The 12,603-nt window shown below is 38.8% G+C and overlaps 1 protein-coding gene across 4 annotated transcripts in view; it reads right to left on the bottom strand.

Moving 5' to 3' along the window:
- LOC124612731 (tubulin epsilon and delta complex protein 1-like) overlaps positions 1-12,603 on the bottom strand; it is a 145,550-nt gene that overhangs the window by 63,996 nt on the left and 68,951 nt on the right. The gene's annotated exons all lie outside the window — the stretch shown is intronic.

Raw genomic sequence — 12,603 nt, 5'->3', positions numbered from 1 at the left:
GTGAGCATCCTTCATTCAACCAAGAAGTGCACCTGATGATCACAACTGTCTGTTCTCGATTTGTTTTGTATATTAAGTGCTGGGAGAACTCTGTAAGCAAAATATAATTTTCTGTGGCTGGTATATTTAAAAAAAAAAAAAAAAAAAAAAAATAATAATAATAATAATATATTGTTATGAGTAGTGTCTTTTTTCAGCGCTTTTGATATTATATCACTGATGTTAAACACTAACTTTAGTTACTTGAGAGTGCAAGCGGCGCGCATATGTGTGTGTGTGTGTGTGTGTGTGTGTGTGTGTGTGTGTGTGTGCGCGCGAGTGCGAGAGAGAGAGAGAGAATAAGTAAAGAGATCCATGTCGCTTCCACTTAAATTTGACTCACTCAGTGAATGTAAGCTAAATGGGACTCAAGTATGTTGTTTCAAGCAGCATGTCATGATTTTTCATGGTAACTGAGACAAGACTGCAAGGAATTTTCTTCTTGTCCTCGACAAATGTGTATATCTCCCACCTACTATGGAAGTATGAAATGATAATTAAATGGACACCCTAGCTGCAAACCGGCGCTGATGTACTTCATTGGGGGCATGTTGAAAATGTGTAGCCCGACCGGGACTCGAACCCGGGATCTCCTGCTTACATGGCAGACGCTCTATCCATCTGAACCACCAAGGGCACAGAGGATAGTGCGCCTTCAGGGACTTATACCTTGCATGCTCCCCATGAGACCCACGTTCCCAACATGACCACACCACTACATTCGTAGTGCGCCTAATAGATGTTTGCCCATCAAGTTGTCACCTTAGGTGGATATGTAATGCTGTCTTTTCAATAAATCTGTCATTTGCTGGACAATTATTGCAGACAGAAATTTCCTGTAATATCATCAAGATTGAAGTTGCGCCAATGTTGCAAACAAACATGGCAATCATTCCTGTCATTGGTGGCTGATGTTTGTGCTCTAAGCACGAGTAGCACTGCAGGATTCAAGAAGACCTAAACAGATTATCTTAACTGAAATGCTATGGTGCAACAAGTAAGTTAACACAAACGCTTAAGGCTCTGTGAGCCCCGCCATGAGATTGGAATCAGTACTTATTTTGAAATTTTTGACATTCCAAGAGAGATTAGTTGCAGACTTTCAACTGTGCAGTGGCATTGATTGACTTCAATAGAAGGTAAGCATTTGAATGATATTAAACACATAACACTTTAATTGAACACACAGCAAACAAAATATGACTGACAAAGAGATATTATAACAACACTACACGAAAAGAGAGGGACATATGAGTACATGTTAATGTCATACACAATCCATAATAATGCAACACAAATGAAGATGAATGATTAACTCTCAACTTTTTCCTGAATTATTTTTCTTCTTAATTCTTCACTTTACGAGTCAGTGGATTTAGAAGTATATTAGAGCTCTCATTACATTTTCATATGACAGTCTTTTCTACATGTTTTTGAAATAACTTTATTCCAAGTTCAATATGTATCTCGTTTCGTGTTGTTTTTCTTTCACAGGTATTCTTAAACGTTTGTATGTCAGCTTGATTGTCGATACACAGTTCTGTTGTTTTATTCAAACGAGAGATTTCAAGTCCTCCTCCAAGTTATCTTATACTGAAGAGATGGCAGCTCAACAATTCACTTTAGCTGTTGAAGTAGCCACCAGATGTTGCTTTCAAGCATACCTATCAAAGAGGTGCCCTCAGAAGATGACAACTTCGCTGGTAAAACATTGATTTTACATCTACATCAATACTCTGCAATCCATCTTAAGGTGTGTGGCGGAGGGTACCCCATACCATTACTAGTAATTTCCTTCCCTGTTCCACTTGCAATCTAGTTGAGGTATGACCGCCATAAGCAGAATCATCATAAGAAAGCAGTGTTAAGCTTACATTAAAAAAAATATCACACTTTGCAGTTCTTCTTAGGCACCGAGAAAGTGTTTCAGCATTCCCCAGTGACTCAACACTGTTTTATTAAAAAATTTGCTTAATTAATTAACAGCAAATCTGATGGTTGGTTGGTTGGTTGGGGAAGGAGACCAGACAGCGTGGTCATCGGTCTCATCGTATTAGGGAAGGATGGGGAAGGAAGTCAGCCGTGCCCTTTCAGAGGAACCATCCCGGCATTTGCCTGGAGTGATTTAGGGAAATCACAGAAAAACCTAAATCAGGATGGCCGGACGCGGGATTGAACCATCGTCCTCCCGAATGCGAGTCCAGTGTCTAACCACTGCGCCACCTCGCTCGGTCAAATGTGATGTTTGGATGAGATATTACTGTTAAGGTACGCTGGACCCTATACGGAGTCTTGATATGGTTCTGTCCTCCCTAGTGACGTACCATTCACAAGATTTTCTTAATTTGTCCTCTTTCCCTGTTCCACAGGTGTAGCTATTTGAGTTAAACTATCAAACTTGAAAAATATAAGGATTTTCTCCACATGCACTCACTGTGAACTTATTTTAATTTTCTTTTCCAGATATGATATTTTAATCTTGGAATATCCAGTCAATGTTATTTAAAATTTGTGGTTCAATCTGTTCAAATCTTCAGTAATTCTGTCTGTCTCCTTTACAATAACTAATACATCATCAACAAACAATCCATACTAGCATAATAATTGCAAAATGAACTTTGTCACTTAGTAGAGTTACTTTTGCAATTATAATACTAGTATTTTTTGGAAAAAAAAAGCTTAAAATTTTTATTACCTACCTCAATCCCTTAAACAGGACAAAATGCAAGTATTATACCTTTAGATTTATTTATTCCTATTCAAGAATTTTCAGCAGCATATTTAACCCCTTCTGTGCCGAATATAGGTTAAGTCGAGGATAGTGTAAGTTGGTCTGTCTTTTGGTATTATGATCACGAATGTCACTGCTGTTTTTAAATTGGTCCAAGTTGTTGAGAACAAATTTTATTACTGAGTAAATGTACTGTGAAGCTGTTGTAAGAATTCCTAACCTTCTAAAGAGATGCCTACAAGATGTGTGACTATGAGCCCCCCCCCCCCCCCCCCCCCACATTATTCTAACCACTTTCTTTTGAGCAGTGAATACTTTTTGGCTAAGCGTTGAGTTACCTCAAATTCTTATTCTGTATGACATAGAGTGAAAGTACGCAAACTATGTTAGCTTGCTAATTTCTATATCCTAAAAATTAGCAATTATTCTGGTTGCAAAAGATGCTGAACCTAGTCATTTTAGGAGATACAAAATACGAATTTTCTAATTAAGATTCTCATCTATATACACTCCCAAAAACTTAGTATGCTCTACCTTGGCTACGACTTCCGTTGATGAGTTATATTTATTGAAGGAACTGTACACCTCGCAGTAGAAAAGTGGATGTACTGTGTTTCTCAAAGTTCAGAGCAAGCCCATTGGTAGAATCAATAGCTTTTCCAAAGACTTTATTTGTATCATTTTCTATTGGAGTTTCTTTTACTGGATTAATAATAATGCTCATATCATCAGTAAGCTTCTTATTTCAAATAAGGAGGGAGGTCATTCACATACACTATGTGATCAAACGTATCTAGACACCTGGCTGAAAATGACTTACAAGTTTGTGGCGCCCTCCATCAGTAATGCTGGAATTCAATATGGTGTTGGCCCACCTTTAGCCTTGACGACAACTTTTACACTCGCAGGCATATGTTCAATCAGGTGCTGGAAGGTTTCTTAGGGAATGGTAGCCCATTCTTCACAGACTGCTGCACTGAGGAGAGGTATTGATGTCAGTTGGTGAGGGGTGGCACAAAGTCGGCATTCCAAAACATCCCAAAGGTGTTCTATAGGATTCAGATCAGGACTCTCTGCAGGCCAGTCCATTACAGGGACGTTATTGTCATGTAACCACTCCGCCATGACACAGGCAGTGCATTATGAACAGGTGCTTGATCGTTTTGAAAGATGCAATTGCCATCCCCGAATCACTCTTCAGCAGTGGGAAGCAAGAAGGTGCTTAAAACATCAATGTAGGCATGTGCTGTGATAGTGCCATGCAAAACAACAAGGAGTGCAAGCCCCCTCCATGAAACACATGACCACACTACAACACCACTGCCTCCGCATTTTACTGTTGGCACTACACACACTGGCAGATGATGTTCACCAAGCATTCGCCATACCCATACCTTGCCATCGGATCGCCACATTGTGTATCGTGATTCCTCACTTCACACACTGTCTTTCCACTGTTCTATTGTCCAATGTTTACACTCCTTACACCAAAGAGGCGTCATTTGTCATTTGCCAGCGTGATGTGTGGCTTACGAGCAGCCGCTCGACCATGAAATCCAAGTTTTCTCACCTCCCACCAAACTGTTATAAACTCGTAGTGGATCCTGATGCAGTTTGGAATTCCTGTGTGATGGTCTGGAGATGTCGGCCTATTACACACTACGACTCTCTTCAACTGTAGGCGGTCTCTGTCAGTCAACAGACGAGGTCAGCCTGTACGCTTTTGTGTTGTACATTCACCTGACCACGTTCGAAGTCCGTGAGGTCTGGGGAGCACCCCCTTCTGCTCTCTCACAACGTCTAATGACTACTGAGGTCGCTGACATTGGAGTACCTGGCAATAGGTGGCAACACAATGCACTTAATATGAAAAAGTATGTTTTTTGGGGGTGTCCGGATACTTTTGATCATGTAGTGTACATCAAGAACAGAAGGGGACCCATGATTGAACACTGTGGAACATCTAATGTAATTTCATCCCAATTAGATTAAGTGGGAAACTTCCTTAAATCACTTAAGCCATATAAAGAAACTTTTTGCTTCCTGTTCTGTAGATATGACTTAAACCACTCATATCTTCTCATTTATACCATATAATTGTAATTTCTGTAACAGACTGTCATGGTTCACACAATCAAGCACTTTGGATAAGTCACAGGATATTCCTATTGGTGATATTTTACTATTTAAAGACTCTATTATGTGGGCAGTGAAATTGCACATTACTGTCTCAGTGGAACAGCATTTTTGAAATCCAAACTGTGATTTACTAAGTATCCCATTACTGCTAAGATGGCTAACCACTCGAGTACATTACTTTCTCGACAATTTTTGAAAATGCTCTAAGCAAGGATACTGGCCAGTAATTATTGACATCTGTGGTGTCCCCTTTTTTGTAGAGAGGCTTAACAATGGAGTATTTTAACCTGTCTGGGAAAATACCTTGAGTTAGTGTTGCATTACAGATGTGACTCAGAACATCAGTTTTAACTGCTCCACGTTGTTTCAATATCTTGTTACAGATGTCATCTACTCCAACATAACATTTATTTTTCCAAGATTTAATGATTTTCCTTATTTCACAAGAGGTTGTTACACAAAAATTAATCTGACTAATATTTCTCAAAATTGACACTCCCATGTCCTGCTTGACTTTTTCTTTTGAACTATTCTCACCAATTTTTTCACCAGCACTTAAGAAATGGCTGTTAAAGACATTAGCTACTTATACTGTCAGTTAAGATGGTCTCATTCTCTTTAATAGTAATACTAATGTAGCAATGCAAGGGGTACCGAATTTGTCGTAAAAGTCAGTAAATCACTCAGTGGACAGTATTTTTCAGTACAGATATTTCGTTAATTCCAAGCAAGTGTTGATTCACGACGTCATTGTCCAGACACGAATTGACTGTAATCTGAATCCGTTTTAGCAAACTAATAGTTTTTCTCAGGCGATAAATTTTATTGATTATGAAATACAAGTTCTTTAAGTTTATTAAGAATTGGAAATATTTAATTAAACATTGCAAGCCATAATTTATCTGTTTAATATAAAGGTGTTTTGATTTTTGTATGCATAAAAAAGAGTGAATTTATGTGCGGCTTTTACTCTGAGAAGAGTTATCACTTAGAGTGCAAAAGTGTGCATGTACAGTTCACTGACCTGTGCAGTGAATTTTATTTTTTATGATTTTGACTCGGATGGAGACAAGTCCAGTTCCATTTCGACTTCGCGTGAGGTCACGTTATTACAAAAGAGTCATTCAGCCCATTAGGGAAAACTGAAACTTGCACGCTCCATTTGATATACGTTACATGCCAGTGCGTGATCGAGCTGTCCTGTAAATTGCATATAGTAGTTGCAAATGCGCTCTGACTTAATGCACTAAGTTGGAAGTTAATTTTGAGACAAGTACTGATTTTGACAAAAATGAACTGAAAGTTTATTTAAAATATCGAAGTTCAGTTTTAAATGAGACACATATCAGCTTGTTGTTTACATTGCCTAGCAACACTTTAATGCAGCTTAATTAATTTATCAGAGCAATTTGCGGCGCAGTAAGTCCCATTACACAAACACAAAACGTTACAGTTGACCGCATGAGGGAGTTTTTTAAATCACCAACTGTTGCGTAACTTCATTGTATCCCTACAGAATTTGTTATATCGTGTCTCTTCATGAAGAGATTTCAAGAAGCAGGGACAAACAATAAGACTAAAAGAAGAGGCATCAGTAAACTGCCTCCCCCAGTGGTTGCTTTTCCCGTCTCTCTTCTAACAACATTCCATACTGATTTCATTTTACTGCCAGAGTTGTTAATTTCATCTCTAATATACATATTTGGATTTTCTGACAACTTTTCTCAGTATGTTACAATAATTTTTATAGTGCAAAATTACTTCTGGGTGTTTACTAATTCTTGCTGCCTCTTCTTTTCTGTTCTTAAGACACTAATACATGTAGTGACCCAAGATTTCTTTGAAAACTGTTTGATGTTACATTTAGTAATTTTTTTGGGGCAACAGTGTTCAAAAAGGGATATAAATTTATCAAAAAAAAAAAAAAATGTTGCATTTATCTTTGCCATTTGGCTCATTATATACACCCCCCCCCCCCCAAATTAACATTTCTTAAACTTTCTATGAAGTGCTCTGTAAAACTTGTCTGCCTGGTCCTATTAACCACACGGTTCATGTCTTGTGGACTGTGACCCCCCCCCCCCCACAGTATCTGCTAATAGAGAAGCTAACTTATCTTTCCCCTTCCTACTTAAGTGCAGGCCATGTGTAGTGTACCCCCATCTACCGATAGCATCAACTGGAACAACACACATGTAAGATTTTGCCAGTTTCTGGAGCATCCTGTTCAGCTCGGTGTTAACCGACAGCAGTGTTTACCCAGGAGTGATCATGGTGCTGAAAGACCTCCACAAACCCCATGTATGTGTGCCCTGTTTCTGCTCCTATTTTGTTCAGGTCACTCCAAATATTATATCTTGGATTCATAGCCAGTCTGTTTCCTGCTCCCTCAACTATAATTACCTGATCCTCCTCCTCAAAGTCCCTGCATAGCTGACCTACGTTTTCTGTCACCTGGCTAAGGCTAGCACTTGGTTTCGCAAAATCTGTGACCTGGTACCCTTCACCTAATTTCTCCTGAAGCTTCTGGCCTACACCTCTTCCATGACTGCTACCTAGAAGCAGAATTCTTCTTTTCCTATTCTGATTTGATACCAACCTGTCTTTTTCTTGAAGCTAATATTCTGCTTCAACCTACATTCAACTACATCTGGATGAGGCCCTTCCTCCACTACTTCAGACAGCAAGCCAAACTGAATAACTAACGCAATTTCTAAAGTTTTTTCAACAGCTTCTGTTTTCCGCCCTTTGCTTGCTACCTCTTCGCAGCACCCATCTCTTTTTCCTCCCTAAGTCTACATAATCCCAAATTCGCGTTTTTTAATTCAGCCTTACGGGCACAAATATTTGCCTCCTATTCAGTGATAGAGCAGAACAAAACTGGGTGGGAACTGAACCCAGAAAAACCTTTGTTCTTTATACAGTGACGCGAACCACTTGACCAAGAGCTGTTCACGAAAATATGAGCGCAACTGTTATAACAGCTGCTTGACGCTTAGCGACTGAAATGTGACGGGTTTGTGACTTATATTAGAATGGAATATGGATTAAACACGTAGAGGATTGTATAAACATTGTATTCATTATGTTGAATCGTAATATGTGTAACACATCATACAATAGAAGCATTTTCACTTATGTGATAATATTCAAAAGTCAAAGAGTAAATATCTTTTTTAAAAAGTAATTATTGATCAATATTTCGAGTTATATTCTTCAAATCAATAAATATGTTGTACTGCACACTTTCTAAACCAGCATATGTTTTTCCTTAGCTTTAAATCTTCCTGCAAGTCGAGGAAGTGGCTTCAAATAAAAAGACTAGCATCACGCTCCTGAACATCCCATAGGGGGTCTCCCAGCCAATAATGCCATACGCACAATTGAGTTTACTGATACTACACGAAATCAGTCTTGCGTAACAGGTAGATACAACGCTTATACAATCCTCAACATATTTAATCCATGCCAATCCATACTTCCATACTAATATTATAAATGTGAAAGTATCTCTGCCTGTTACATTTTCATGACTAAACCACTGAACCGATACCCATAAAATTTCGTGCGAGGTAGTTTGAACCCTGATAAAGAAGGTACGCCACTTACAAACTGTGTAGCACAAGATATATATCGATTAAAAGAATATTACGCAAATTAAGGAAAAATGTTTACCTTTTAAACTTCATCATATTTGTGAAAACACTTTATTTGTCGCAAATTGTGTGTGTTGTACTTGCGATCTCGTTCAAAAATGGCTCTGAGCACTATGGGACTTAACATCTATGGTCATCAGCCCCCTCTAACTAACCTAAGGACATCACACAACACCCAGTCATCACGAGGCAGAGAAAATCCTTGACCCCGCTGGGAATCGAACCCGGGAACCCGGGCACGGGAAGCGAGAACACTACCGCACGATTGCGATCTCGTTATCGTGTTCTTGTCCGCAACGAGAATAAGATACGCGCGACGTATAATTCTTGCTTAACACTTTATTTAGATGAGAAGTTTATTTTAAGTTGACATAAAAGCAGGAAAAACATTATGAAACTTTCCAGTGCAACCAGTTTTTGGTGACTAAGTGAGGAAAACAGTAACAGGAATACTAAAAGTTAAAGCAAATTATTAAATTCAAGCAGCGCGCGCTGCAGCAAGGAGAAAGTAGGCTCTCTAGGAGAAAGCGTCTCACAGCTCTCCTGGCGGTCAGCGCGCGAACCCTTTTGACTAGGCCGGCCGATCAGCTGATTAACTGTTTCATATTGCGCCCAACGTCCCTACATATTCATTGCAACTATTGTGTTGTTTCTTCACATCGGCATTCTTCAGAAACAGTAGCTGAAAGAGATGAACAAATATCTACATGACAAGATTGGTCTTTGCCGTAGGTGGAGCACGTAACAGGAAAATCTGACGCAATCGACTCTGGGCGCTACCAACAGAAACTGCAACGTTGACTTCATCACGTAATTTTGACACTAATTTCCAAGAATGATTGCCTATCGAAGTCGAGGGGTCCAAACGATACATATCGAGCGCGCGATCGTAAATGGATCATGCGATTGCGCTAGCGGGTGTTCTGATCAATTATTTGTGATGGTCATTTTTATCTGTTTTGCATCGTTCCCTTAGTTGCTCTAAATTACATACATCCGCGAATTATTCGTGAGTTGCTACGGAAACCCGGACGATTTACGTCGTTAGTGAGTTGGATGTCTGTTGTACTTGACGTTTCTTCGGCGGATTCTCTCACAAGGAGGAATCTAATTCCATGTTTATCCAGCGTAGAAAATTGTTAAGACTTTTTCGAAAATATGGAATACTACCAGACGAGGAGAGAAGGGACTGTGTAGTCTGTGGTGTTCGTAAGAACAGTTTCGATGCTGAAATAACGTTACACTTTCATTGCGGACAGTGTGGAAAATGAACGAGTTGCAGGACGAATACACGGTTCCACTCATCCAAATTATCCATCCGGGCACCGTAATGGGCTTTCACATGACGACAACACCGACGACGAGTAAGGTAAGTCGTGTCCTTTGCAGTGATAAGTATTCTTGTAACGGTTTTCTTTTGTCATTACAGTAGTGACCAACGTAAACATACTCATAACACCCGCCACCAGCGTCGCATTATCGATTTAGGATCGAACGCTCGATATGTATCGTTTGGGCCCCTCGACTTCGATTGGCAATCATTCTTGGAAATTACCATTTTAAAAATATCAACAGTCCTAGTCAGAATTACCGATCATTTAATGAAGAATGGAGTTCTCAGCAAGAGCCAATTAGGCTTTCAAAAGGGCCGTTCAACAGAAGACGCAGTCTACGCACTTGCAAATGAAGTCCTAGAAACCCTCAATGAAAAAATGCTAGCACTTGGTGTCTTCTGTGATTCACCCAAAGCGTGTGACTGTGTTTATCACCAGATTCTCTTGCAAAAAGCAAAATTAGTAGGAATAAGTGATGTTGCAGGCAATTGGCTACAGTCGTACCTCCAAGACAGAAAACAAAAAGTTGTCTTGAATAGCTCGGGTGGAGTTTGTGACGCTTCCTTAGATTCTGAATGTAGTTCCATTACATGTGGAGTGCCTCAGGGTTCAATTCTTGGGCCACTATTATTCTTGATTTTTATAAATGATCTACCATCATGTACAAGCCTGCCGTGTAAATTAACTTTATTTGCTGATGATACCACAATTTTTATGAGCAGTAGAACAGACAACAATCTTCAGGAACACATTAATCACATACTCTCAGATGTGGTTAATTGGTCCAAGGTGAATGGCCTCTCATTAAATTCCACTAAGACCAGCTTTATTCAGTTCTGTACAAAAACAGAAAAAGAGAGAGAGATAAGTGTGACATGTGGTAATCAACCAATAGTATGAATGGAAACAACAAAATTTCTTGGAGTGCACATTGACAAGAAAATGAACTGGTCTTCACATATTATTGATCTCTGTAAGAGGCTTAGCTCTGCTACCTACGCTTTACGGGTTGTCACTACATGTGTTGAACCTAACACTGCAAAAGTGGCATACTATGACTATTTTCATTCTCTCATTGAGTATGGAACTATTTTTTGGGGCAACCAGCCATTAGCAAGGAAAGTGTTCATTGCACAGAAGCGAGCTTTAAGAATTATTTGTGGATTGCGCCCAAGAGACTCTTGTAGAAATAGTTTTTGTAAACTTAAAATATACACAACTACATGCCAATATATTTTTCTCTCATGCGTTTTATTTGTAAAAATACAGAGATATTTCAACCAAACAGTAATTATGATGAGCATAACACACGGAGGAAGAATGACATACACAGCAAGCTCAGAAATTTGAGCTTGGCACAAAAGAGTGTCCACTACACTGGAGCAGAACTCTTCAATGCTCTTCCTCCCGAAATAAAGACAGAGATTCATAACAAGAGTAAGTTTAAGAAAGCACTAAAATATTTCTGCAAGAAAAAGCTATTTACAGTCTAGATGAATTTTTAACTAAATAAATTGTAATATTATTTAATACAAGTTGACATAACTTAACCTGAGCTCTGTATCTGTGTGTGCTCTGTATCTGTTTTCTATAGTGTTTTAATGATTCTAAGAAAATATGTATTTTCTTTTTCTGTTTTGCAGTCCAAAGAATTTACTGCATAAATTCTTTTATAATTATGTACTCAAATTTCTGTATATGCTATAAGATTATCAGATTGTATTTGTAAAAACTGACTCGTTCCATGTCCTTGTGTATCCAACACAGTTGGACCTATGGAACATGAAATAAATCAAGTCAAATCATTTAAGGGGAACTGTAACGATGAAAATGACAAAATTAAGGTTTTTTTTTTTTCATTACAAAATTATTTGGAGATTTCTGAAAGAAACAAATCAAGTTTAACTCTTGTAAGTGTGTTTTTCATCGCTGCAAAGTTGACGCGCCGCGTATTAACGTTTGTAGCGACTTTGTGTGTCACCTCTGACGGCACCGCTCGCTGGCTGCTAGTAGAGAGCCTACACAGGCTCTCTAGCTACAAGCAGGGTATATTTGCTGAATTAGTGTTTTATTTTCCAATGTTGTATGGCTTTATCTCTGTGACAAGTGACTGTTCATATCCGTAAACATAAACGCTATACCCGGTATAGCGTTTTTTACGCCGTGTGTGTTGACTTGTGGAGTTTGCTTTGTGTTGTTTAGCTGTTCAATTTTGCATATTTGATGAATTTTGCTCCTACCTGTTTTACGTATTTGATTTGTGGATATCAATATGCCCAGTTTCAGCAATCGAGTGTTTAAGAAAAGGCACAATGAGTGGAAGAAGAAATCTTTTGTTGTTCGGAAGGGAGATGCTGCTTGGACTGCTTCACCGACTACTCCAAATGAATGTGATAGAACTTCTTCCAGCAAGAAACTTTGAGACAGCAAAGAAAAATTTGAAAACTATGAACGTGTCAGTAATGATGTGAATGAAATAATCAACATTTCCTTGCCCTCAAATATTTTGAAACATAACGTATTATGCCAAGTTTGCAAAGAAAGAAGACTGGAACTGAAAATAACTGCACACATTTGTTTGGCATGTAAAACGTTATTGAAGTGTAGTGGTAATAGTGGAAAGAAGGTATATGATAGACTAGTGTATGGCTTACATTGCATTGGCAAGGGCAGTACTGCAGGGACAATGTTATGTGGAATTATG

Source organism: Schistocerca americana, chromosome 4, assembly GCF_021461395.2.
Source record: "Schistocerca americana isolate TAMUIC-IGC-003095 chromosome 4, iqSchAmer2.1, whole genome shotgun sequence".
Lineage (NCBI taxonomy): Eukaryota > Metazoa > Arthropoda > Insecta > Orthoptera > Acrididae > Schistocerca > Schistocerca americana.
The sequence above is the reverse complement of the archived record's forward strand: the minus strand, read 5'-3'. Positions and strand labels throughout refer to the sequence as shown.